The sequence below is a fragment of the Meles meles genome, chromosome 18 (genome assembly GCF_922984935.1).
Source record: "Meles meles chromosome 18, mMelMel3.1 paternal haplotype, whole genome shotgun sequence".
Taxonomy (NCBI): domain Eukaryota; kingdom Metazoa; phylum Chordata; class Mammalia; order Carnivora; family Mustelidae; genus Meles; species Meles meles.
In genome coordinates this window covers 14,345,833-14,373,330 of record NC_060083.1, presented here as the reverse complement: position 1 = coordinate 14,373,330, position 27,498 = coordinate 14,345,833, and the positions used below count along the sequence as shown (strand labels likewise).

Below are 27,498 nucleotides of genomic sequence, written 5' to 3'. Positions count from 1 at the left end.
GCCGTGCCAAGTTCCTGATGTCTGTCCATCCCTATCCCACTCAGAGGCACATTAAGAAGGAGGGAGTCTTCAAAATGAACTATTGGGATTTCATCAAGATCAAAAGCTTTTGCACAGCAAAGGAAACAGTTAACAAAACCAAAAGACAGCTGACAGAATGGGAGAAGATATTTGCAAACGACATATCAGATAAAGGGCTAATATCCAAAATCTATAAGGAACTTAGCAAACTCAACACCCAAAGAACAAACAATCCAATCAAGAAATGGGCAGAGGACATGAACAGACATTTCTGCAAAGAAGACATCCAGATGGCCAACAGACACATGAAAAAGTGCTCCACGTCACTCGGCATCAGGGAAATACAAATCAAAACCACAATGAGATATCACCTCACACCAGTCAGAATGGCTAAAATTAACAAGTCAGGAAATGACAGATGCTGGAGAGGATGTGGAGAAAGGGGAACCCTCCTCCACTGTTGGTGGGAATGCAAGCTGGTCCAACCACTCTGGAAAACAGCATGGAGGTTCCTCAAAATGTTGAAAATAGAACTACCCTATGACCCAGCAATTGCACTACTGGGTATTTACCCTAAAGATACAAACATAGTGATCCGAAGGGGCACGTGTACCCGAATGTTTATAGCAGCAATGTCTACAATAGCCAGACTATGGAAAGAACCTAGATGTCCATCAACAGATGAATGGATCAAGAAGATGTGGTATATATACACAATGGAATACTATGCAGCCATCAAAAGAAATGAAATCTTGCCATTTGCGACGACGTGGATGGAACTAGAGCGTATCATGCTTAGTGAAATAAGTCAATCGGAGAAAGACAACTATCATATGATCTCCCTGATATGAGGACATGGAGAAGCAACATGGGGGGGTAGGGGGATAGGAGAAGAATAAATGAAACAAGATGGGATTGGGAGGGAGACAAACCATAAATGACTCTTAATCTCACAAAACAAACTGGGGGTTGCTGGGGGGAGGTGGGATTGGGAGAGGGGGAGCGGGCTATGGACATTGGGGAGGGGAGGCGAACCATAAGAGACTATGGACTCTGAAAAACAACCTGAGGGTTTTGAAGGGTCAGGGGTGGGAGGTTGGGGGAACAGGTGGTGGGTAATGGGGAGGGCACGTTTTGCATGGAGCACTGGGTGTTGTGCAAAAAGAATGAAAACTGTTACGCTGAAAAAATAAATAAAATGGAAAAAAAAAAAAAAAAAAAAAAAAAGGAGGGAGTCTTCTTTTCCCTGTTCCGTAGTTGGGGACGCTGAGACACACAGAGGATTCACCGCCTGTCCCGGGTCACCCAGCTGGTAGGCTGCTGCCAGCCTGAGTCCATGCTGAGAGCTGGGTCCTAGAGGCTTGCAGGTCTAGCTAGAACTCAGGCCCTGACCTTCCCTCATCCGTATAGGTCTGAGAGCTTGCTGGAGAAGGGTAGTAAGGGGGAGAAGGTGCTGAGCAGTCCCCACACTGGGACTGGGGCCTGAGCGGGGCCCGTTCCCTGTACCCTGGCCCTGACCCCGACAGCTATATTTGCAGTGTGGCCCATAGGCCAGGTGGACCCCCGTCCCCCACTGGGCCCCTGTTTGCCACTCTCCCAGGAAGTACAGCTTGAGCTTTAAGGATGCTGGCCTGAGCATGCAAGAAAGGTGGCCTGGGGGCTGAGAGACGACGCTGACTGTCCTGGACGCAGTGGCAGGTGGTTGGGAAAGATGGGGCAGCAAGCAGACAGAGAAGCAGAGAAGGGACAGCACTGCAGGAGGAGGTGGGAGGGGAGAGGAACAGAGGGGACTGACAACACACACACACACGCACACACACATACACTCACATGCACATGCACACACACAGACACAGGGCAGGTAGGAAAGAGGGGAGGAGCAGTGACCCAGGGATACAGTGAGGCCATCTAGATCCTGCCCTTCCTCCTGGCTGCACGTCAGGTCCCTAGTGGGCAGCTCACCCCCGCTGTGTCCTAGTCAGTCTCTTCCTCATCTGCATAGCAGTTTGGTGGGACCCTGTTCCTGCTTGCACGAGTGGGTGGCATCTACTGTCCCGTGTCCAGGGCTGGCCTAGTACCAGAGCTTTCATCTGCTCAGGGCCCAACCCACACCACGGGCACACAGAGAAACTTTAAGCAATGACTGCTCCCGAGGCCACAGACATGCTGCTGGGGGCTCAGGAGGCTGAAAACTTGGCCTGGGAAGAGAATTTTTTTCCCTGGAGGTTTTCTGCTGAAAACGATTACCCCCAGGCCAGGAGCCAGCTGTTTTCTTGGATAGTCTGTGGCCATGGAGCAGCAAGAAGACCCCCTACCCCATGTGGGAAGCCTGGGAGGTGGGTTTCTGAAATCCTGAACTGTAATCCCATCGGTAATAGTCCAACAGTTTGCTTTGACCAAAGATCCTCTGTATTTGAACATGCTTTCCAATTGTTCAGTAATGGGAGTCCCAACATAACACGGCTCACATATTTTTATATGTGGGTATAGATTTTTATCTATCCATAGAGAAAAATGATGAAATCCTTTGTTTTTGGAGGTACTTTCTCATACCTGAATTCATCTCTACACCCAGGGTGGGACTCAAACTCACAACCCTGAGACCAAGCATCACACACTCCACCGAATGAGCCATCGGGCAGCTCATCATTTTAGAGGTTATTTCTAAAATTCTGCCTTAAAATTTTTTAAAGATTTTATTTACTTATTTGTCAGAGAGAGATGGAGAGCACAAGCAGGGGGGAAGGACCGAGGCAGAGGGAGGAGCAGACTCCCCTTTAAGCAGTAAGCACAATGCGGGACTCCAATCCAGGACGCCGGACTCATGACCTGAGAAGGCAGATGCTTAACACACTGAACCAGTCGGGTGTCCTGAAAATTCTGCTTTGAAATGTAACCTGGGCAATTATCAATTTATTTTATTAGTAGTTTTATTATGAAGATGATTATTAATTTTTAATATTTTATTTGCAAATTATATTTTTTGTTTTATTAATTTTATTTTAAAATTTATTTTATCACTTATTTTTATTTATTTATTTATTTATTTTAAGCTTTTTTTTAAAAGATTTATTTATTTATTTATTTATTTGACAGAGAGAGAGATCACAAGTAGGCAGAGAGGCAGGCAGAGAGAGAGGAGGAAGCAGGCTCCCTGCGGAGCAGAGAGCCCGATGCGGGGCTTGATCCCAGGACCCTGAGATCATGACCTGAGCCGAAGGCAGCGGCTTAATCCACATAGCCACCCAGGCGCCCCTTTATTTATTTATTTAAGATTTTTTTTAAAGATTTTATTTATTTATTTGACAGAGAGATCACAAGTAGGCAGAGAGGCAGGCAGAGAGGGTGAGAGGGAAGCAGGCTCCCTGCTGAGCAGAGAGCCCAATGCGGGACTCGATCCCAGGACCCTGAGATCATGACCTGAGCCGAAGGCAGCGGCTTAAACCTCTGAGCCACCCAGGCGCCCCTTATTTAAGATTTTTGAAATTTGACACACAGAGAGAGAGAGGTCACAAGTACGCAAAGAGGCAGGCAGAGAGCGACGGCAGAGGATTAACACCCTGAGCCACCCAGGTGCCCTGGATTCATTAATAAGTTACCTTATAATAAAAAGGTCACCTTTTAGAGTGCAGTCTGGTGGACAGTTTGATTTTTCGGTGGGAGACCTGTTGGGGTCTTGGAAAATGACAGTGTCCTTAAGGAGCTCAGTCTGAAGTTGCTGTACCAGTTAACAATGGACAGGGTCCGATCGTAGAACTTAATGTTACCTCTATTATCACCTGTGACAATATAGCTGAAATGGAGAAAAACATCTGTTTGGGAACTAACCGTAGTAAGTACCATCTCCTGAACAGCTCATTTTGGGTCCAGCTCTGGACTCCAGGTACTGTACAAATTTCACTTTAATACTGTCCTACGAGGCTGATTTTACAGTTGTTCCACTTTACATCTAGGAAACTAAGGCTCAGAGAAGTTGAGAAATTTGACAAGGCCTGGGGTTGCCAGATTTAGCAAATAAAAAATGCAGGATGCCCAATGAAATCTGAATTTCAGTGAAACAAGCAGTAATCTTTCAGTAGAAGTATGTCCCAAATACCGCTGGGGACCAACTTACACACGGCAGCTCCATCAGGCCCCATGGCTAGACTGTGCAGGGACCCAGGGGTACCTAATGCAAAGTACACGCTCTGTCTCGCTCTCCTCTCCCCGGCCTCTCCCATCAGCCACGTGCAGTGACGGTGGGCGTTGATTGACATTCTCTGCCACGAGACCACAGAGGACACCAGAGTCTGTCCACCAGCCCTCTGAAATCACACTTGGCAAAAGCACAGAATCCACTTTACAGGAAGCCACTGCCCTCAGAGCCATATAAAACCTTGTCCAGGGGCGCCTGGGTGGCTCAGTGGATTAAGCCACTGCCTTCGGCTCAGGTCATGATCTCAGGGTCCTGGGATCGAGCCCCGCATCGGGCTCTCTGCTCCGCAGGGAGCCTGCTTCCTCCTCTCTCTCTCTGCCTGCCTCTCTGCCTACTTGTGATCTCTCTCTCTGTCAAATAAATAAATAAAATCTTTAAAAAAAAAAAAAAAAAAACCTTGTCCAATGGTCACAGCCAAAGGCAGTGTCCTGTGACAAAATGGCTTTTATTTCCAGTTCTCAGATCCATCCCAAATGTTTTTTTTTTTTTAAAGCTTCTGGCATAAGTCTAATCACCGGGGGGGGGGCAGAATGGGGGATGAATTTCCTCTTATAGATGCAAAGTGATTAAATGCAGCTTCTGATTGATCAGCAAGGCAGGTGGGCAGAATAATTGATGAGAACATCTTTCACTGCCCTCTGCTGGAAATAAATGGGAAAACAGGCCAAGTGTTTTCAAGATCCTTGGTGGGCTCCCTGGTCCTGGCTGGGTTTTATTTACCATGGAGAGAGGGGAGCACAGGACTGGTCTTTACTGGGCCCTAGTCCCCCAACTAATTAAAGGCTGATTCATCATCAGCTGCAATTCTTCTACTGTATTTTCCACACCCCCGAGTGAGGACAATTTGCATTTCTCTTTATAAAGACATGCCAGGACCTCACCGCTCTCTGTATTAAAAGAAATGAAAAAAAAAAAAAATAAGCAGGGCTTTTGGAAAGCAGTTGGCACAGGGACTCCAAACACATGTGCATGGTCCCTGTCATGAGGCACAGTCCTCCGTCCCTATCGGGAACTTCTCAAGCATACAGATAACAACAATTTCGTCTAGAGCTCCCCTGTGCCAGACAAGGTGCTAGAGTTTTACGTGGCTTGTCTCACAAAAATTCTCATAAAATCACTCTGAGGGAGTGTGTCGTCATGCCCATTTTGCACGTGGAAAATGGAGGCTCAGCCAAGTTACGTCCCTTGCCCTGAGTCGTTCAGCAAGGAAGGGATATGTCTGGAATGTGAACCCCTTTCTGTCTGAGACTAAAGCCTTTAATGACACTGTATGAGCCCCCACAGCCTCTTCAGTCAGCAAACTTTATAAAGTTCTGTTGTATAATAGGTATTTTCATAATAGGTAAGTGTTGTTTTGTAATCAGAAGAAGCAATATAGTTATTTATGCCATTTCCTTAAAATTAAAGTACATAATATTTAGGGTGAAAATGACTCTAATTAGTGTGGAAGGAAAAAACCAAGTTTTTGTTTCACCAACACAAAGGGGTTCTTTAAAAGTAATACATGGCCATGATTTAAAAGAAAAAAAAAAAATGCAAACCAGGGAGGAGTCAGGATGGCGGAGAAAAGTAGCCCACTGAGACAACATCAGATAGCAGGAGATACGCAAAATAGCTTATCAAACCATCCCGAACACCTACAAGTCCAACAGGAGACCGAATAGAAGAAGAGCAACAATTCTAGAAACAGAAAATCAACCACTTTCTGAAAGGTAGGACCAGCGGAGAAGTGAATCCAAAGCGATGGGAAGATAGACCATGGCGGGGGTGGGGGGGGCTCCCAGCAAGAAGCAGGGCAATGGAGCACAAAATCAGAACTTTTAAAAGTCTCCTCCACTGAGGGACATCGCTCCAGAGGCTAAACCGGGGTGAAGCCCATGCGAGGAGAGTGTGGCCTCAGGTCCCTCAGGCTCACAGAAGGATCGGGGCTGTCTGAGTGTTGCAGAGCTCATAGGTATTAGAGTGGGGAAGCCAGCTACAGAGACGGAGTCGAGGAGCGAGCTCTCAACTCAGGATTACCTTATCGTGATCCGTGGCACAGGCCACTGCTCTGTGAGCAGGGACCCCATAAGATCCGGGGAGACCCCCCCTGGAAGAACTCAGGGATCAGCGGGGTTCAGAGACTCCAAGCAGGGCTGTGTGCCAGAAACAGAGAAGCTTGGTCACAGTATGGAGGCCAGGGAGATGGGAGTGACTGAGCGCTTTTCTCGGAGGGCGCACTGAGGGGTGGGGCCCCAAGCACTCGGTTCCTCTGGGCCAGAGATTGGGAGGCCGCCATTTTCATTCCTGAGCTCTGAACCTCTACGGGAAGCATTCAGGGATAGTGAACCCGAGCGGGTTACTTAGCCTGGCCCCCGGTAAGGGCGGTGCATTTCCGCCTTGGGCAAAGACACTTCAGAATCACTATAATATGCCCCTCCCCCAGAAGGTCAACAAGAAATCCAGCCAAGACCAAGTTCACATACCAAGAGAACAGCGGAATTCAGAGGAGGAGAAAGCAAAGCATGGAATTCATGGCTTTCTCCCTATGATTCTTTAGTCTTGCACAGTTAATAAATTTTTTAAATTTTTTTTCCGCTAAATTTTTTTTAATTTTACCCTTTCCTCTTTTAACATTTTTAACTAGTTTCTCTTAACAATACCTTTTGTAAAAAAAAAAAAAAAAAAAAAAAAAAAAACACATTTTTTTGGAACCTTCATTATTAAAGTCATATTTTATCCTTCATTGCATCTAACTTTATTTTTTGTTACACACAGGGTTTTTTCTTCTAAAAAAAATTTTGGGTTACAACTTCTTCTAATAGATCAAAATACACCCTATAACTAGCACAGGGCTTTGTTATAATCTCTAGCTTGAGCAAATTGTCTCCAATTTCTTTTTCTTTATTCTCCCAACCAATTTATCCTTATCAACTCCTTTTATAGAAATTAAAAAATTTTTCATCTTTATAATCATATTCCATCACTTCATTGTGTTTACCATTATATATGTTTTTCATTCTTTAAAATTTTGGGAGATACTTTCTTTAGTTTCTTCTAAAAGACCAAAATACTCCCAAAATTAAGTGGGAGACCCTGTTCCATTTAACAGTCTAATATATATATATATATTTTTTCTTTATTTGTTTACTTAAAAAAATTTTTTTCTGAACTTTTTTTACCCACTTTCTTCCCCCCATGATTTGGAGTCTCTTCTGCTTTGGTTAAAGCACATTTTCCTGGGGTCTTGGCCACCCTTTGAGTATTTTATTCACTCCTTCATATATTCTTATCTGGATACAATGACAAGGCAGAAAAACTCACCACACAAAAAAAGAACAAGAGGCAGTACCGAAGTCTAGGGACCTAATCAATACGGACATTGGTAATATGTCAGATCTAGAGTTCAGAATGATGATTCTCAAGGTGCTAGCCAGGCTTGAAAAAGGCATGGAAGATATTACAGAAGCCCGGTATGGAGAAATAAAAGCCCTTTCTGGAGAAATAAAAAAGAACTAAAATCTAACCAAGTTGAAATTTTAAAAAGCTGTTAATGAGGTACAATAAAAAAATGGAGGATAAAAAATATAGGATAAATGAGGCAGAAGAGAGAATTAGTGATATAGAAGATCAAATCCAGGAGGTGCAGAGAACTCCCTCAAAATCAGTAAGAATAGGTCCACACCCTGTCATCTAATAGTAAAATTTACAAGTCTTAGCGACAAAGAGAAAATCCTTAAAGCATCACAGGACAAGAAGTCTGTAACATACAATGGTAAAAATATTAGATTGGCAGCATACTTATCCACAAAGACCTGGCAGGCCAGAAAGAGCTGGCATGATATATTCAGAGCACTAAACGACAAAAACATGCAGCCAAGAATCCTATATCCAGCTAGGCTATCATTGAAAATAAAAGGAGAGATAAAAACTTTCCAGGACAAACAAAGAATTTGTAAACACCAAACCAACTCTACAGAAAATATTGAAAGGGGTCCTCTAAGCAATGAGAGAGCCTAAAAATAGTAGACCAGAAAGGAACAGAGACAATATATAGTAATATTCACTGTACAGGCAATACAATGGCACTAAATTCATATCTCTCAATAGTTACCCGGAATATAATGGGCTAAATGCCCAATCAAAAGACGCAGGGCAGGGTATCAGAATGGATTAAAAAAAAAAACACCAAAACCTTCAATAGGTTGTCTATGAGAAAATCATTTTAGACCCAAAGTCACCTCCAGATTTAAAGTGAGGGGTGGAAAACAATTTTCCATGCTAATGTTCAAAAAAGAAATCTGGGGTGGCAATCCTTCTATCATATCAATTAGATTTTAAGCCAAAGACTATCGTAAGAGATGAGGAAGGAGACTATATCATCCTCAAAGTGTCTGTCCAGGAAGAAGATCTAACAATTTCAAATATCTATGCCCCTACCATGGGAGGAGCCAACTATATAAACCAAATAAGAACAAAATCAAAGAAACACATCGACAATAATACAAAAATAGTAGGGGACTTTAACACTCCATCATTGAAATGGGCAGATGATCCAAGAAAAAGATCAACAAGGAAATAAAGGCCTTAATGACACACTGGACCAGATAGACATCACAGATATACTCAGAACATTCCATCCCAAAGCAACAGAATACACATTCTTCTCTAGTGCACATGGAACATTGTCCAGAATAGATCACATCCTGGGCCATAAATCAGGTCTCGACTGGCATCAGAAGATTGGGATCATTCCCTGCATATTTTCAGACCACAATCCTCTGATGCTAGAACTTATTCATAAGAGGAAATTTGGGAAGAACCCGAATACATGGAGACTAAAGAGCATCCTTCTAAAGAATGACTGAGTCAACCAGGAAACTAAAGAAGAATTGAAAAAAATTATGGAAACAAATGATAATGAAAACACAATGATTCAAAATCTGTGGGACACAGCAAAGGCAGTCCTGAGAGGAAAATATATAGCAATACAAGCCCTTCTCAAGAAACAAGAAAGATCTCCAATGAACAACCTAACCCTACACCTAAAGGAGCTGGAGAAAGAACAGCAAAGGAAGCCTAAACCCATCCGGAGAAGAAAAATCACAAAGATCAGAGCAGAAATCAATGCAATAGAAACCAGAAAAACAATGGAACAAGTCAAAGAAACTAGGAGCTGGTTCTTTGAAAGAATAATAAGATTGATAAAACCCTGGCCAGACTTATCAAAAAGAAAAGAGAAAGGACCCAAATTAAGTGAAATCATGAATGAAAGAGGAGAGATCCCAACCAACACCATAGATATACAAAAAATAATAAGAACATATTATGAGCAACCCTAAGCCAGCAAATTTGACAATCTGGAAGAAATGGATGCATTCCTAAAGACATATAAACTACCACAACTGAACCAGGAAGAAATAGTAAACTTGAACAAACCCATAACCAGTAAGAAGATTGAAACAGTCAAAAAAATCTCCAAAGAAACAAGAGCCCAGGGCCAGACACCTTCCCAGGGGAATTCTACCAAACATTTAAAGAAGAATTAATTCCTATTCTCCTGAAACTCTTCCAATAATAATAATAATAATAATAATAATAATAATAATAAAGGAAGGAAAACTTCCAAACTCAGTTTAGGAGGCCAGCATCACCTTGATCCCAAAACCAGACAAGGATTCCATCAAAAAAGAGAGTTATAGACCAATATCCTTGATGAACACAGATGCAAAAATTCTCACCAAAATACTAGCCAATAGGATCCAACAGTACATTAAAAGGATTGTTCACCACGGCCAGGTGGGATTTATTCTGGGGCTGCAAGGTTGGTTCAACATCCACAATCAATCAATGTGATACAACACATTAATAAAAGAAAGAACAAGAACCATATGATACTCTCAATAGATGCTGAAAAAGCATTTGACAAAGTACAGCATCCCTTCCTGATCAAAACTCTTCAAAGTGTAGGGATAGAGGGCACATACCTCAATATCATCAAAGCCATCTATGAAAAGCCCACTGCAAATATCATTCTCAATGGAGAAAAACTGAAAGCTTTTCCTCTAAGGTCAGGACAACAGCAAGGATGTCTATTATCACCACTGTTATTCAACATAGTACTAGAAGACCTAGCCTCAGCCATCAGACAACAAAAAGAAATTAAAGGAATTCAAATGAGCAAAGAAGAAGTCAAACTATCACTCTTTGCAGATGATATGATACGATATGTGGAAAACCCAAAAGACTCCACTCCAAATCTGCTAGAACTTATACAGGAATTCAGTAAAGTGTCAGGATATAAAATCAATGCACAGAAATCAGTTACATTTCTGTACAAAAACAAGAAGACAGAAGAAAGAGAAATGAAGGAGTCAATCCCATTTACAATTGCACCCAAAACCACAGGATACCTAGGAATAAATCGGACCAAAGAGGCAAGAATCTATACTAAGAAAACTATAAAGAACTCTGGAAAGAAATTGAGGAAGACACAAGGAAATGGAAAAATGTTCCATGCTCATGGATTGGAGGAACAAATATTGTGAAAATGTCTATGCTACCTAAAGCAATCTACACATTTAATGCAATCCCTATAAAAATCCCATTCTTTTTTTTTTCCAAAGAAATGGAACAAATAATCCTAAAATTTATATGGAACCAGAAAAGACCTCAAATAGCCCAAGGAATATTGAAAGTGAAAGCCAAGTTGGCGGCATCACAATTCCAGACTTCAAGCTCTGTTACAAACTGTCATCATCAAGATAGTATGGAACTGGCACAACAACAGACACATAGATCAATGGAACAGAATAGAGAGCCCAGAAATAGATCCTCAACTCTATGGTCAACTAATCTTTGACAAAGCAGGAAAGAATGTCCAATGGAAAAAAGACAGCCTCTTCAATAAATGGTGCTGGAAAAATTGGACAGCCACATGCAGAAAAATGAAACTGGACCATTTCCTTACACCACATATGAAAATAGACCAAAAATGAATGAAGGACCTCAATGTGAGAAAGGAATCCATCAAAATCCTTGAGGAGAACACAGGCAGCAACCTCTCCGACCTCAGCTGCAGCAACTTCTTCCTAGGAACATCGCCAAAGGCAAGGGAAGCAAGGGCAAAAATGAACTATTGGGATTTCATCAAGATCAAAAGCTTTTGTACAGCAAAGGAAACAGTTAACAAAACCAAAAGACAACTGACAGAATGGGAGAAGATATTTGCAAACGACATATCAGATAAAGGGCTAATATCCAAAATCTATAAAGAGCTTAGCAAACTCAACACCCAAAGAACAAATAATCCAATCAAGAAATGGGCAGAGGACATGAACAGACATTTTCGCAAAGAAGACATCCTGGTGGCCAAGAGACACATGAAAAAGTGCTCCACATCATTTGGCATCAGGGAAATACAAATCAAAACCACAATGAGATGGCACCTCACACCAGTCAGGATGGCTAAAATTAACAAGTCAGGAAATGACAGATGCTGGCGAGGATGCAGAGAAAGGGGAACCCTCCTCCACTGTTGGTGGGAATGCATGCTGGTGCAACCACTCTGGAAAACAGCATGGAGTTCCTCAAAATGTTGAAAATAGAGCTACCCCATGATCCAGCAATTGCACTACTGGGTATTTACCCTAAAGATACATATGTAGTGATCTGAAGGGGCACGTGCACCCAAATGTTTATAGCAACAATGTCCACAATAGCCAAACTATGGAAAGAACCTAGATGTCCATCAACAGATGAATGGATAAAGAAGAGGTGGTATATATATACAATGGGATACTATGCAGCCATCAAAAGAAATGAATTCTTGCAATTTGCAACGACATGGATGGAACTAGAGGGTATTATGCTTAGCGAAATAAATCCACTGGAGAAAGACAACTCTCATATGATCTCCATGATATGAGGAAGTGGAGATGCAACGTTGGGGGTTTGGGGGGTAGGAAAGGAATAAATGAAACAAGATGGGATCGGGAGGCAGACAAACCATAAGAGACTCTTAATCTCACAAAACAAACTGAGAGTTGCTTGGGGGAGGGGGTAGGGAGAGGGTGGTGGGGTTTTGGACATTGGGGAGGGGATGTGCTACGGTGAGTCCTGTGAAGTGTGTAAACCTGGCGATTCACAGACCTGTACCCCTGGGGCTAATAATGCATTATATGTTTATAAAAATAAAATTTTTTAAAAAAGCAAACCAATTAGTACAAATGAGATCATAAGAAGAGGTGAAGCCACCCCCACCCTTGATCCCGCTTCTCTGTTCTTTTCCTCAGAGGCACCAAACATTCCCAGTTAATAAGGAATTTCTCCAGAAATATTCACTGCATATACAAAATATGTGTATACATCCAAAAGGGTTGTAATATACTTTGGTAATCACTGATAGCTGCCTTTTTATTAAGTTAATTACAGATCAACTGTAGTGAACACAGTGATCCCCTCTTTCTGAAAATGAACCAATTTACAAGGTTTGATTTGAGGAAAGCCCACAGAGGCAGAGGTAGGCTATGGTGGGCGATGGATGTCCCAGACAACCAGCTTCCCTTCCATTGTCATGGAAAGTATTTGTGTTAAATTCAAATGAAAGACTGACTGGCTAAATTTTCCCAGGAGCTTGTTGAAGGTCTGCATTTCAGAAGACAGATTACACATTACGTTGGTGATAAATAAAAAACAAAGCATTTGTCAGTATGGCATATTTTATAATATTACATTGATTTACAGTAGGAAAAAAGATAAAATCAAAAAACCAATCATTAAGAAATCTCGTCCCTGTGAATTGCCATGGTGCAGGCTGTTCTGAACCTCTGAAGGTTTGCTAGGAGCAACTGAAGGATTGTGTACGGGGTTCATGAAACTGTTTGCTTCAAGCAAATGAAAAAGTGTTTAACCACTTGTTTATACCTGTTCAACTTCTCTTACCGAAGTTTCAGAGACTGATAAATGAAACTAATGTCTGTCTTGTGAAAAGCATGCTCCAGTTGTAAGATATCACAAAATAATTATCCCAGTCTTATAACTATAAACTTTTCCCATAAACTATTTTCCCATCAGAAGAAATTAAGTACTATACACAGACATGCCCCTGACACCTCATGAAATATGTGCTACATAAAAGAAGGCACGAGAGCCATCTTTCTTAGGCAGTGTCTTGGAGACGAACTGTAGAAAGAACCCAGAGTGGTGAGTGGAGCCCCACGATGAATGTACAGCGAATGAATCAATCAAAGAAATGCCTTCATTTGTCACGTGATACAGCAAGTTTGCTGCCCCCTTCTCTAAAGACACAGAGAAGACCCAAGGCTCACCTCTTCTGCCCTGAGCACAGGAGGGTCAGAAAAACAATAACTGGTCAAGGGAGGGCATCAAGTTCTTCCTAAGAGCTGCTCTACTTCCATATAAGGCATTGTCATGGCTTGTGGGTTGTGTATTTGCAAACTCACCTACTTGCTACAATTTATAACCCCAACATCAACCCTTGTGGCCCTTTCATGATGGTCTGCAGACATGTGCAAATGCGGAGTGGCAAAAATCTGACTCTCCCTGTGCACACGTTCCTAGCTGAGTCCAGTAAGGACATGCTCTGCCTTCTTATTCCAGCTTTCAAACTGTAAACAAGTGTCTTTCCAGGGTCTGCTTAGTGCCACGTGGGTCACGTTTTTGAGGTGCTTTTGTTGGTGAGGGCAGTATTTAAGCTAATGCAAACACGGTACTGAAAGGCAGTCTAGTGATGTACCTTCCAGAGAATATACCTGAGTTAGATAAATGTCATTCAGGCACGTGTTTCAGAGCTGCTGGCTGTGAGTCAGCACTGATGCATCAACATTATGTATTAAATGCGATGTCTTCAAAAGAAAACACACAGAAGACAAGGTTATGTATCTATCTGTTGGGGAAACTTATGACCCGAGGCTGGCAGGAACCTAATCCTGTACTTTTCCTAGGAGCAATGATTTTGTACTCGCTGAGGTCTGCAGAGATTTTGTAAAACCTAACTGCCACACATAATGAGAATTGACTTTATTGTTTGATAACTTTGATTTATGAAAAAGAGGTTTGGACAGAATCATCTTTGTATTCATCCATCTCAAATTTTTTTTTTTTTGCATGTCCTCTTAAAAATAAATTTCTATAAATCCTACCAAGAGTGAAGAAAGGAAGCAGAAGAAACACCATGAGGTGCTCACTGAGGGCAGATTACATGGGTGTCAAATGCAGAAATTGTGGCAGGAGACGAGCCCCGAGGTCCACCTCAGATGCGACAATGGCTCCAGGTGAGCAGGCAGGAAAGATAACCTGTTTCCTCCAACACCTGACGCACCACCTTTGTACTGGCTCTGAAACATCTCAATATCTAAGATCATGTTTTATTATTCTGAAAACCGGCTAGCCTAAAAATGAGCCACTCATGTTCAACTCTTTATTATATCACTCCGAAATAACTTTTCACTCCTTGTCGTATGCACACACATATTAGTAAAGCCATCACTTTTTGGGGGGTATTTTCTCAGGGTAGTCAAATTTCTTTTCCATAATATTTTATTTTGAACAATGGTTCTATTACTGTATTGACAATTCAACATAGTAAAGGACCCAAGTAAAAATATCCAATGATTTGCCCATGGTGTCCTATCAAGACAAACAAAGAATAGCCCGAAGTGACTAAGCTTACACATATTTACTCTCCACAGCATCTGGCATATAAAAATGCAGGAAGCATACTCACTTTTTCTGTTCAACGTGGGGCACTGTGAACAAGTATACCTCCCTCTTCATACTGAGGAGTACAGAAAAAATAATCACTACTACAAAAAGACCTGGTTTCTAAAAGAAAGAACTACTATAACCACAATATCAAAAGGAATGCATCTAAACAGGGTCAGAGCTTTGCAACCTCCTCAGATAAGAGAACCCGCCTCAAGGAACATCTGAAAGCATTCTGAAAGAAAAGCAAATATGTAAAAAAAAAATGCCACAAATGATTGTGAGTTTAAATGATAGTAAATGAAAATCTGAATGCTACATTTCTGAGGCATTAAAGCTACAACATGTACCAGAAGTAACAACTAGCACTGAAAATTGGTGATTGAATCTTGGTTCTTGTTTTGCATTTTCAATTGAGGTAAAGTTCACCTAACATAAAATTAACCATTAATCATTTTATTATTTTTTAAAGATTTTATGCTTTAAATATTTTTAAAATTTAAATTCAATTAATGATAAAGATTTCATTTTGAGAGGTGCCTGGGAAGCTCAGTGGGTTAAGCCTCTGCCTTTGGCTCAGGTATTGATCCCAGTGTCCTGGGTTCGAGCCCCACATTGGACTCCCTGCTCAGCAAGGAGCCTGCTTCTCCCTCTGCCTCTTGTGATTACTTGTGATCTATGTCAAATAAATAAATAAAATCTTGAAAAATACATAAATAAATAAATAAATAGTGATTTTATTTTGAAGTAATCTCTACCCCAAACAACTCCAAGATCAAGAGCCACGTGCTCCACTGACTGAGCCAGCCAGGCATTCCAACCATTAGTCATTTTAAAGTGTACAATTCGGGGACACTTAGTACACTAACAATGTTGGGCACCATCCCCTCTGTCTAGTTCAGGACATTTTCATCACCCCAAAGGAAGACCCCCTCCATTAAGTTATCATACATGCCCTCCCCCAGGCCCAGCAACCACCATTCTGTACTTTGTCTCAATGGGTTCTCCTCTTCCAGACATTTCACATCGATGGACTCATACAGCACATGGTTTGTTGTGTACGGCTTCTTTCCTTTACCATGATGTTTACGAGGTTCATCCATGTCGCAGTGGGCATCAGTGCCTCGTTCCTCTGTATGGCCGAACCATAGTCCATTGCACGATGGGCCACATTTTGTTTCTGCATTTAGTAGCTGAGGGACATGTGGTTTGCTTCTACCTTTGGTTACTGACGATCATTCTGCTGCTATGAACGTTTGTATGTCTGTATTTGTCTGAATGCCTGTTTTAAATTTTTAAATTCTTTTGGATTTAGGAATTGCTGAGGCATGTGGTAATTTTATGTTTAAGTTTGATGTTTTTTTAATCTCACAGATCTGCCCTGTGTCAGCACATACATGCTGATCTCTTTTCTAATTCCTTTCTAAAAGGGGGTAAAAACCAAGGTCTTGAAAAACCCTGTATTTTTTAAACATGTTAAATTCATTCAAATAAATATTTGCCTCGTTACTTTAAAAAATTAAAGGAAATTTAAATTTCTGCCTCTGAATTAATACACTAGATTCCAATGAGATTAAAGTAAATGCTATAATTAAATTGAAATATTTTAATACATATTTATTGCTTCCTAAGTAGATACTGTACTGTTACACTACCAAAACATCTCTACTCGGGGAATGAACATATACTTGTCCCTACATTTAAGACAAATCAAAATATTTCTACTTACCCACACATAATATATTGCCTGTGTTTTATTGTTGCTCACCAATTCTTTATTATTTGTTGGATTAAAAGTAAGATAGTTCTGATATATAAAGTATGGAAATATATTACATTATGACAAATTTTCTGTTTCTCCCTGGCTAAGCTAAGCATTAAAAATAAATAATATTTATATTATATTAAATAGCTGAGTAGGAATATAAAACAGAAAAGACAACAGCATTTTGTAAGCAATAGTAATAGAATTGAAACCCTGAGCGTTAAAATTAATGGTCTCAAATGTGTCCCCATTTTTAGTCTTATTTATTATAATTCATCATCTGTAAATTGGAACAAGCAAAAGTAGCACAATATTCACTCATAACCTTTACCCTGTGTCCTTTTGGACAAAAACTGTTGCATACACCTATCTATATTTGACAAGGCCAAAAGGTAACTTGGAGTGAATGCCAGATACTGGAAAGAGTTTCTGATTCCTGCCAACACGGTGAATAGCCTGGACTGCCTGGCTCCCTTCCCATAAATCAACCCTGTGGTAACTACGCAAGTGAGGAAACCACAAAGTGCAGAAGCTGAACAACAGCCACACCACCATGGAGCTCCCTGGGGAGACTGAGGCACGTGTCCTGTGGGGGTATGTGTGTGGGAGGGGGTGGCTGTGGCCTGAGGTGAAGGGATGGAGGGGGCAGCCCTGGGAGACAGCTTCTAGAAACATGACTTAAGTTCCCTTCCTGCCACCTCCACACCATCACGTACTCCTTGCCTGCTCCAGGAAGGTGAAGGACCAGTGCCAATGTTTGAGAAGTAATTTCAGGACAACTCAATGGCCTCAGCAGGGGCAGGGGATGGGGTGGTGGGGGGAGGGGGTGGGCAGAACTGTTGGAAGCAAATGCATGGACAAGTCCTCACAAAGGCTGGAAATCAGCCTCAAATCACTGTGATTTGTGATGCGATTAATCAGTTAATCTCGTTAACTCTGCCAGATGCCAGCAAGAAGCAAAAATGAGTTTTCCTTGGAGGAATGGACCATCCTGAGCCCCAAATTATTCCTAAACTTCTTAAAGCATGACACTGGGCACCCAATGAAACACAACCAGGCACATGAAGGAGACATTTCCAAACGACTGACAACCAAGAGGGAAGCAATCATCAGCAAGGACCCCAGGAGATGCAGGCATAACATCGACACACGCAGACTTGACAAGAACTGTGGTCACGAGGTGCCAGAGAGAAGAGGGCCACATGGGCAATCTCCACAGTAACTCTATTTTTAAAAAGAATCAAACAGAAAATCTAGATCTGAAAAAAAAAACCTGATTTAAAAAACTTCAAAAGAGGATTAAACAGAAAATAAAATATAGCCAAAGAAATAATCAGTCAGTACAATGGGAAGATAAATTATAGGAGAAAATGTCCAGACTGAAGGACAAAGACACAAAACAACAGACAATATAGACAATAAGACACATATAGCACAGGATGGGTCTAATGTCTGTATAATTGGAGTACCAAAAGGAGAGGAAAGAAAAAAAGGTGGTAAAAGTGATTTTAAAAGAAGTAGTGGCAGAGAATTTTGCAAAACTGAAGAAAGATATGATGTTGCAAGTTCAAAGAATGCCAGAAGATATGTTTTTTTTATTTTTTTTTTTTTAGATTTTAATTTTTATTTATTTATCCTTTTTTTGTGAGTAATCTCTTTGTCCAACATGGGGCTCGAACTCACAAGCCAAGATCAAGAGTCACATACTCCACTGACTGAGCCAGCCAGGCACCAGTTTTGGATTTTTTAAAAAATCAACAACATATCCATATGCATACAGACACATCCTTAAAAACTGCTAACAATTACCAGAAAACCTTAAAAGCAGCCAGAATGGGGCAGGAGGGGAAAGACATACATAACTTTCAGAAGAGGGAAAAATAAGATTGATAGTTGACTTCTCAAGGGAAATGGTGTTAAGTCTGAAGACAATAATATCTTCAAAGTATGGAAATAACTACCCCCCTACAGTCCTATAGTTAGGGCAAATAGCCTTCAGAAACAAAGATAATTACCAAGAAAAACGAAAGCATATATCCTACAAAGACTTGTACCTGAAAGTTCATGCACCTTTGTTTTCAACAGCCAAAACAGGAAACAGGGCAGATGTCTTATAACAGGTGAATCAGCAAACTGTGACATATCCATTCGATGACTACTCAGCATTCACATTTTAAAGGACACATAGAGAGGAATAAAGAGGAATAAACCATTTTTGCATACATAGATGAATCTCAAAATTTAAATCAAATAAAAAAATTAAATTGAATAAAAGAAGTTAGCGCACTCCACAAAAAGAGTCCATTTCTGTAAAATTCCAGGGCATACGAAGGAACAGACATTAATAAACAGGAGGGTAGATGCTGGGAGATGGGTGAAGGGGAAGCTTAGGGTTATCCCCATCACAAAGGGAAGCCACTCAAAGACTTTAAGTAAGAGAGTGGTATGATCTGTCCGGCTCACTTAAGAACTGTCACTCTGGCTGCTGCAGGAAGGCGGGAAGGACTGGGACAAGAATGAACACACCTCAGCCTGAAGGATGTTGTAGTCATGCAGGGAGCTGTGGTGGCAGTGGAAATGGAGAGGGGAGGAAGGATTTTGGGTGCATCTTGGAAGTGCACAGGACTTAAAAGTCATGGGAATGGATGAGGACACCCAGGAAGAAGGTGTCGCCATAAGAGGAGCTCCCACAACTCAACCCTGAGGACGGCCAGCATTTAGAAGGTGTGCAGTGAAAGGGGACAAGCCCACAGAGGAGCCCAGGGAAGGCTGTGAGCCCAGGGAAGGTGTCTTCAGCACCCACTGGGAATGGTGCTCATGCCGATGTAATAGTGCTCGCTTCACTTGGAAATGCCAGTGACTGTGATAAGCATAGATTTGGGAGAGCTGTGGGTAGGTGGAAGACAGATCAGAAGAACCAAATGTTCATCATCAGTAGGATAGATAAATGAGCTACATTATACTCAAGACAAGAAGAGACTAGATAGGCATGAAAATAGTGAATTATAACTCAGGAATCAAAATGAATGAATCTCAGAAACAAGGCAGACAAAATGAAGCAATTGTGATTCCCCATATGCACCAAAAAAACCCACGTAAAACAAAATAGGATAGTACTGGGGGAGGGGTGCCAGCTGGCTCAGCCAGTAGAGCCCACAGCTCCTGATCTCAGGGTCCTGAGTTCCAGCATGGGTATTTAAAAAAATGTGGTGGGGGGGGACCCGGGAGTCTCAGTTGGTCAAGCATCCGACTCTTGATTTTGACTCAGGTCAGAATCTCAGAGTCCTGAGTTCGAGCTCCACATCAGGCTCTGCACTAAGCATGGAGTCTGCTTGAGAGTCTCTCTCTCCCTCTATGTCTGCCTCTCCCGGCTCACATTCTCTCTCTCTCTCTCTCTCTCTCTCTCTCTCTCACTCGCTCAGAAAAAAACAAAAAAAAAGGAAAGTACCAAGAGATACTTGCTAGACAAAAGTATACAGGAAAGCATGGGAATGTGTCACACAAAATCTGGGACACTAGTCAACTAGTTAACCCTAGTTAACTTGGAGATGGGATTGTGGAAGGAGGATGAAGGGATTTCTAGGGTTTGGGTGATGTTCTTTCTTGGTCGGGCAGTAAACACACATGTACCTTTTGTTTCATGCCTTAAAATGTACACATTTTGGATGTATGCCTCCTTTAGCAATGAAAATATAAAGAGATCAAATATTTTGTGCACAAAAGAGTAAATGAGATATGATGAAGTCAGAAAGCAGGCACAGACAGCACCTCAGAGACATGTAACTGTGAAGAGGCGCAGAGGGCCAGAGTCGGAAGGAGACGCACCATCAGTGGTGTCCCAGAGACGGGGGAAAGGAACGCACGTGTGTCTGCTTGGGGTATAATCACCCAGCAGAGGGGGTGCGGATCGCTGCAGGAGACGGCCTCGAGCGCCCGAGAGGAGTGGCATCTCAGGCAGTGGCTGCTCTTATACGCAGAGGGGCAGGAGACGGTGGTGAGGATGAAGCAGATTGTAGGCTGGGAGTGAGAACAGGCCGGGGTTTGTATCCGATGGCTCCCATTCTCTCAATGCAAAATGAGAGAGGTCATCAGCCAAGAGGAAAAGGAAGGGCTGGGGAGAGATGAAGAAGAGAAGGTGTGAGACCGTTCGCTCTAGAAATGAAACAGCCAGCCTACTAGAAAGCTGGGCTGTGCTGAGAGCTCGCTCACCCTTTGTGACTCAAGCCCAGATTGAAGGGTTCGGTCCAGCTGGGCGGCAGGAATGCAGAGCAGGAAGAATCCTTCCAGACCTGGGGCCTTGCAGCGCTGCCCACAGCACATTCCTCTGTGACTGAGACATTGGCTCATCTGTTCTGTCAAACATGGCAGCTACTGGCCACAGGTGGCTGGGGAGTACTTGAAATGTGGTGACGCCAAGGAAATGAATCTGCAGTTTTGTTTGTTTGTTTTGTTTTAAAGATTTTATTTAATTGACAGAGATCACATAGTAGGCAGAGAGGCAGGCAGAGAGAGCGGGGAAGCAGGCTCCCCGCTGAGCAGAGAGCCTGATGTGGGGCCAGATCCCAGGACCCTGTCATCATGACCTGAGCCAAAGGCAGTAGCTTACCCCACAGAGACACCTGAATCTGTAGTTGTATCTCACTCTAATCGACTTAAATCCAAGCAGCCACATGCATTCAGCAAAGTTTCGTGACACAAAATCCTACAAATATCAGTTGTGTTTCTAAAGACTAGCAATGAAAACCCACGAAGGAGATGAAGAACACCAATCCACTTATGATAGTATAAAAAGACCCAGAAATAAACCTTCGGTGGAGGGTTTGTTTGCTGCAAAGGACACTGCTGAAGGAAACTCAAGATGATGTAAGAGAATGGAAAGACAGCCTGTGCCCGTGGATTGTTTTGCTTTTTGTTTGTTTGTTTTAAAGATTTTCTTTATTTATTTGACAGAGATCACAAGTAGGCAGAGAGGCAGGCAGAAAGAGAGGGGGAAGCAGGCTCCCCACTGAGCAGAGAGCCCGATGCAGAGCTCGATCCCAGGACCCTGAGATCATGACCTGAGCAGAAGGTCAGAGGCTTTAACCCACTGAGCCACACAGCTGCCGCTGTGCTCATGGATTGTTAAGAGGACAACTGCCCAAAGCAATCCCCAGATTCAATGCAAGCTCGAAAATGTCCCAGAGCAGTTTCTGGCAGCAACAGAAAAACTCGCTATGGCTGGTGGCTACCGTATCAGCTCAGCTTATAAAAGCTGTGAGGAAATTTTTTGCGGAGACCTAGAGGGACGGTGGGGGGCCAGAAGGAGAGACACGGACATGAAGCTGCAGCGTGACATGTGCCCGGCTGAGCCCAGTCACCCAGGCCCTCTGACTGGGTTCTGGATCCTGCATCCAGATGAGCACTTTGCACAGTGTCTGGTGCATCGTAGGGACTGAGCAGCCGTGTGGTGAGCGAAGGGTGCAAGGATGAGTACGACGACACAGAACGGAAGAGTAGACTTGGTGGGTGTCCTTGACACGTCGCTTCAAGCAAACTGAGACTAATAATTTCCAGGTGTCGGGAGCAGTTAAGAGCATGTCTAGAACAGGAAAGGCCGCTGGCCCGTGACTTCAGACAAATTATCTAGTACTTAACAGTAGCAGCCCGTTGTGTTACTAAAGAACTCCTTCCCAGCACGTTTGCATGGACTGCGGGAGATACTTGCTGTAACAAACTTAGCAGAACCTGGCACATAATACATGCTCAGAACAATATTACTCACTATGAGGAAGATTAAAGTGAGATCAAGGACACGGCAGTATTTTTTTATAAGCACTAGTGTACCATAACTGAACGCCAGTAAAACCGAAAGTAGGTTTGGACCTGGACTCGGTGTGACTGTAGACATAGCTTTACACACTCAAACTGAGCTCACCTGAACACCATACTCTTTGAGGAGGTTGAGGGTACATGCTGGGGTTTCCACGGCTGAGGTCCACCTCCAGATGCAAACTTCCTGCGAGTGACAGCAGATGGAGGAGAATGAGAAGGTTCCTGAAGGCTGTTGACAAACGCGACACCTCTCGTGGTAGCCACGTAACTGTGGCTCGGGAACATGGCACCGAGAGCTATACCCCAGGAAGAGAACCCTCAATGGGGGGCCATGGGGTCCGGTCCTTCCCTGAGAGCATCACATCACCACGTGGCCCAAGCCGAGCCAGCCCACTGAGGCCGCCTCCACGTGCCCCATACCTGCATTTCAGCATCGGAGATGGTTGCCAGATATGTGGCATCCCGGGTGATGGCTATGGCCCCGATGCCGTTGCCTTCTAGGCAGCTATAAAATATTGTGTGCACAGGAATGCTGCAAAACAGGACCAGGGAACCCGATTTGAGGTCTGCCTTGCTCCCCGGAGGGACTCGTTTCAAAAGCTATGGAGGAAACAAATGTGCTCCACCATACAACAGACTGCAATGCAGCCATACAGAGGAAGGAAGCACGGACCCCTACTGTATCAGGGGTGGACCCTCATACATCACGTGAAGTAGAGAAGCCTGACAAAAAGACCACACGTTGTTCGAGCTCATTGCTATGAAGCGTCCAGAATTAGAAAATCCACAGGGACGGACCGGCATGTCAGTGGCTGTCAGAGGGAATGGTAGGGATGACTGATGGCTTTGGGGTTTTCTTTTGGGGTTTCGGAACTAGGGGCATCCAGCAGGCTCAGCTGGTGGACCATGTGACTCCTGACCTCGGGTTTGTGGGTTCCAGCCCCACGTTGGGCATAGAGATGACTTTAAAACAGCAGTTGGAACTAGAATCAAGCAGCGAGGGCACAGCATTGTAAACACACTCAATGCCACTGACTCACAGGCTTCACAGTGGCGAATTTTACCTTATGTGAATTTTATCTCATTTTAAGAAATAATAGAACTAACTCAGCATTATGCAAGCATGCTGTTCGTTCTCTTCATGAAGTCGACTGTCACCCACTATTGAGCGCTGATTCCGTGTCAGGCACGAAGGACAGGAAAAAAAAAAAAAGATGCCTAGGACAATACCCCAGCTCTCAGGAAAACGAGCGCCCTCCCACCTAAGCTGGATCCCAAGACTCTGAGGTCATGACCTGAGCTGAAGGCAGAGGCTTAACCTGCTCAGTCACTCAGGCGCCCCAGCATATGGTAATTTCTTAGAGCAGCCCAAGGAAACTAAAACAGTGGGTATGATCAGCCTCTTTTTTTGTAGATGGGGAAAATCACTTCACTTCCTTGGGCCTCCAAGCTGCGTTAGTGTTAACCTCCCTCATCTACTCTGGGACATCGCCAAACCAAGTTTCTCAGCCTGAAGAGCCAAGAATTGTAAATGGGGAAATTCACGAAGGTAATATCACTCGACCGGGCCTCAAGGCAACAGGACGGCCAGCCTCCCCAGGCCGCTTCACCCTCTCCCGGCATCCCACCGCTGGCTTCTGCATGCCCAGACCGGTATTTCTCATTTGTTGCGGACACGCTACACTGAGTAGGGAAAAGGGAGCTTGCGCCACGCCTACCCTTGAAGGAGTCCCATATGATTATCAGGCACTAGGGCCCTTTGTCGGCCGCGGCAATCCACCGCCTGTCTTCACTGATGCAGAGGCAGGAGATCACATTAGTGTGGCCCCGCAGAAATGCAGAGAAAGTGCTCTGAAAGATTCAGGATGGCCAGAGAGGCTGGAGCCCCACAGAGAAAACTAAGCTCCTCTTCCAGGTTCATCGGGCTGAAAGTTCCACTCCGATGGCCTTCCCCTGGCATTTCTTCATAGCCAGTGGTTTTCTGATTTTCTCTCCCTCAAACCCCTAAAGTGTAAGCCACACTCCCCACAAGGACAGTGCTCCCTACAGATGTAGGCATGTGCCCAACTCTGAACCCAGGTGGGGAATAAATGTTGGGGTTCTGCCCCACCTCCAGCCCCCTTGAAGCCCTGCTGGCCTCATCTCCCTTAAACAGTGTCCACTCAGGCCACTGAGCAGATCTGGAGCAAAAGCCTCTTCGCTGGTCTCCCTGCTTTCATTCCCATCCCCCCACAATCCTTTCTCAGTAACTCAGGAACCTTCTGGAAACAAATAAGATGCTAGTGCTCCCTGCCAGGAAATAGTTCATTTCTTCCCTCCTTCCTCTCCCCTTGCTCACTCCATGTCAGTCATACCAGCCTTCTTTCTCGGCCCCATGGGCAGGCCTGCAAACCTGGAGCTCCCTGGGTCTGGACTGCTTCTCCCCAAACTGCCCCTGGTTCATCCTCCTCAGTGAGTCAGATCTCGGCACAAAGGGCATGTTTGCCAGCGCAACCCACTGAAGGGCCATCTCTCACTCCTGATCTCTCTCCTGCAGCAGCCCACACTTCCTTTGGAGTGCTTGTTGTAATTCATAATTGTGTATTTATGAGACTATAAGCTCCATGGGGGGCGGGGGGGGGGAGCTAGATCTGTTTTGTTCATGACTACATGCCCAGAATCTGAAACAAAGAGTTTCTGGTAAATACCTATGGAATAAATGAATGGAGGAACGAATGGGTGGATGGATGGATCGTCAAAGCCACTCCCAGCCACCTGACTCTGTAGGAGGCTGGACAGCTGCCTGGCATGGTCCTTATTTCTCAGCCTGTCTGCCTGCTGCTCCTTCCTCACTCTGCAGATACAAACTACCCCCTCTCCCTCCCATCAGCACTGTGCTCAGTGCTGCACATTCAACTAAGCTCCAAGAAGGGCTGCTTGCTGGGCCTGTGTGTGTTTCTGGACATCTAGAGAGCAAATTCTGCACCTACGTGGCATGGATCCCTGAATATGACTAGGCTTTTGGGAAACCCTCTGTGATGTTTTTGACCTACGCATTGACTTAAGGAAGGTCCTTATTAAAATATATGTCAAATGCCCAAATAAATGCCCATATATTGGGCAGCTCAGTCGGTTAAGCGCCGGCCTTCAGCTAAGGCTTTGATCTCAGGGTCCTGGGATCCAGACCCACGTCAGGCTCCCCGCTGAGCAGGGGAGTCTGCTTCTCCCTACTGCTCTCTCTTGCTTGCTCTCTCCAAATAAATAAATAAATAAAATCTTAAAAAGCAACAACGAGAACTTGCATACCTGAAGGTGCTGCTGAGTATTCTTGAAGACATCGTCGATGACCACAGTGTGAGCACAGACGTACAGAAGGACTCGCTAGTGTTCACCTCGAATGTAGTAAACGGTAAGAGAACTGGTCCATCTGAAAGACCAAGTCATGGTCTGGAAGACAAAGGCAAGACCAGCAAGACACTGAGTGTGCCGAACCCAGAACTGTGAAGCCAGCCACCCCTGGCGCAGTCTCTGGAGGCGAAGGATTTCACATCATCAGTCCAAAGTGAGGGAAATCACTTCAAGAACATCCTCAAGCACATGCTAGGGCCTGGAGGGCTCTCGAATCCATGACGCTGAGTGAAAGGGGCCACACACAGTGCAGGGTCAGTCCAATCCATAGAGATGGAAAGGAGCCCAGTGGCTGCTGGGGGCCTGGGGAAGGTGGTCGGGGAGTGACGGCGAGAGGATATGGATTTCTTTTGTGGGGGATGAAAATGTTCTGGAATCAGACAGTGGTGACAGCCGCACAACCTTGTGAACATGCTAAAAAGCAATGGATGGTGCGCTTTAAAGGGGTCACTTTTATGAGGCTGTGGAGAAATTGGAATCACTGGCACTCTTGGTGGGAATGTGAAATCGTGCAGCTGCTGTGGAAAACCCCAGGGAGAGCTCTCCAAACACTGAAAGCAGAATTAGCGTATCATGCAGCAATGACACTTCTGGGTACCTAGCTCAAAGAACTGGAAGCAGGGTCTCAAAGAGACAGTCACACGCCCATGTTTAGAGCAGCATACTTCACAGAAACCAGAAGGTAAAAGGACGCCAAGTGTCCCATGACGGATGAAGGGATGAACAACATGTGAGTGCTGTTCAGGCTTCCACAGGAAGGCAACCAACGCTCTACAACGTGGATGGACCTTGGGGACATCATGTAAGCGAAATCCACCAGTCACAAAATGACAAATACGGTAGGATTCCATGGACATGGTCCCAAGAGGAGTCAGATCCATAGAGACAGAAAGTGGAATGGTGGTTGCCAGGGGCAGGGCTGGGGAACGGGGAGTTGTTCAATGGGTAGGGAGTTTCCATCTCACGAGATGAGTTCCAGGTGTTGGTTGCACCACAGTGTGACTGTACCTACTACGACGCTGTACACTTCAAAATGGTGAAGATGGTAAATTTTAGGGATGCCTGGTGGCACAGTTGGATCAGCAACTGACTCTTGGCTTTGGCTCAGGTCGTGATCTCAGGGTTGTGGCATCCAGCCCGACATTGGCCTCCAGGAATAGTCTGCTTAAGACTCTCCTCTGCCCTTCCCTACCCTCCCTTTCAAATAAATAAATAAAGATTTAAAAGAAATATGAGGGGCACCTGGGTGGCTCAGTCATTGAGTGTCTGCCTTCAGCTCAGGTCATGATCCCAGGATCCTGGGATCGAGCCCCTGTCAGGCTCCCTGCTCCTCAGGAAGCCTGCTTCTCCCTCTCCTACTCCCCTTGCTGGTGTTCCTTCTCTCGCTGAGTCTTTCTCTGTCAAATAAATAAATAAAGTCTTTTTTTTTTTAAAGATGGTAAATTTTACTTTATGTGTATTTTACCACAATTTTAAATTTTAAGAAGGTAAATTGAATGGTATGTGAATTATACCTTGCTTAAAAAAGAAAAGAAAGTCAACAGTAAACAGAAAGAACGTCCTATCCTCCTAATCCCCAGAACCAAGACTGCTCAGTACCTGACACACAGTGAGC

At 43.9% G+C, this 27,498-nt stretch overlaps 1 pseudogene; it reads right to left on the bottom strand.

The window, feature by feature from the left end:
- Positions 1-3,616: 3,616 nt before the first annotated feature.
- LOC123929096 lies at positions 3,617-25,919 on the bottom strand (annotated as a pseudogene).
- Positions 25,920-27,498: the final 1,579 nt, after the last annotated feature.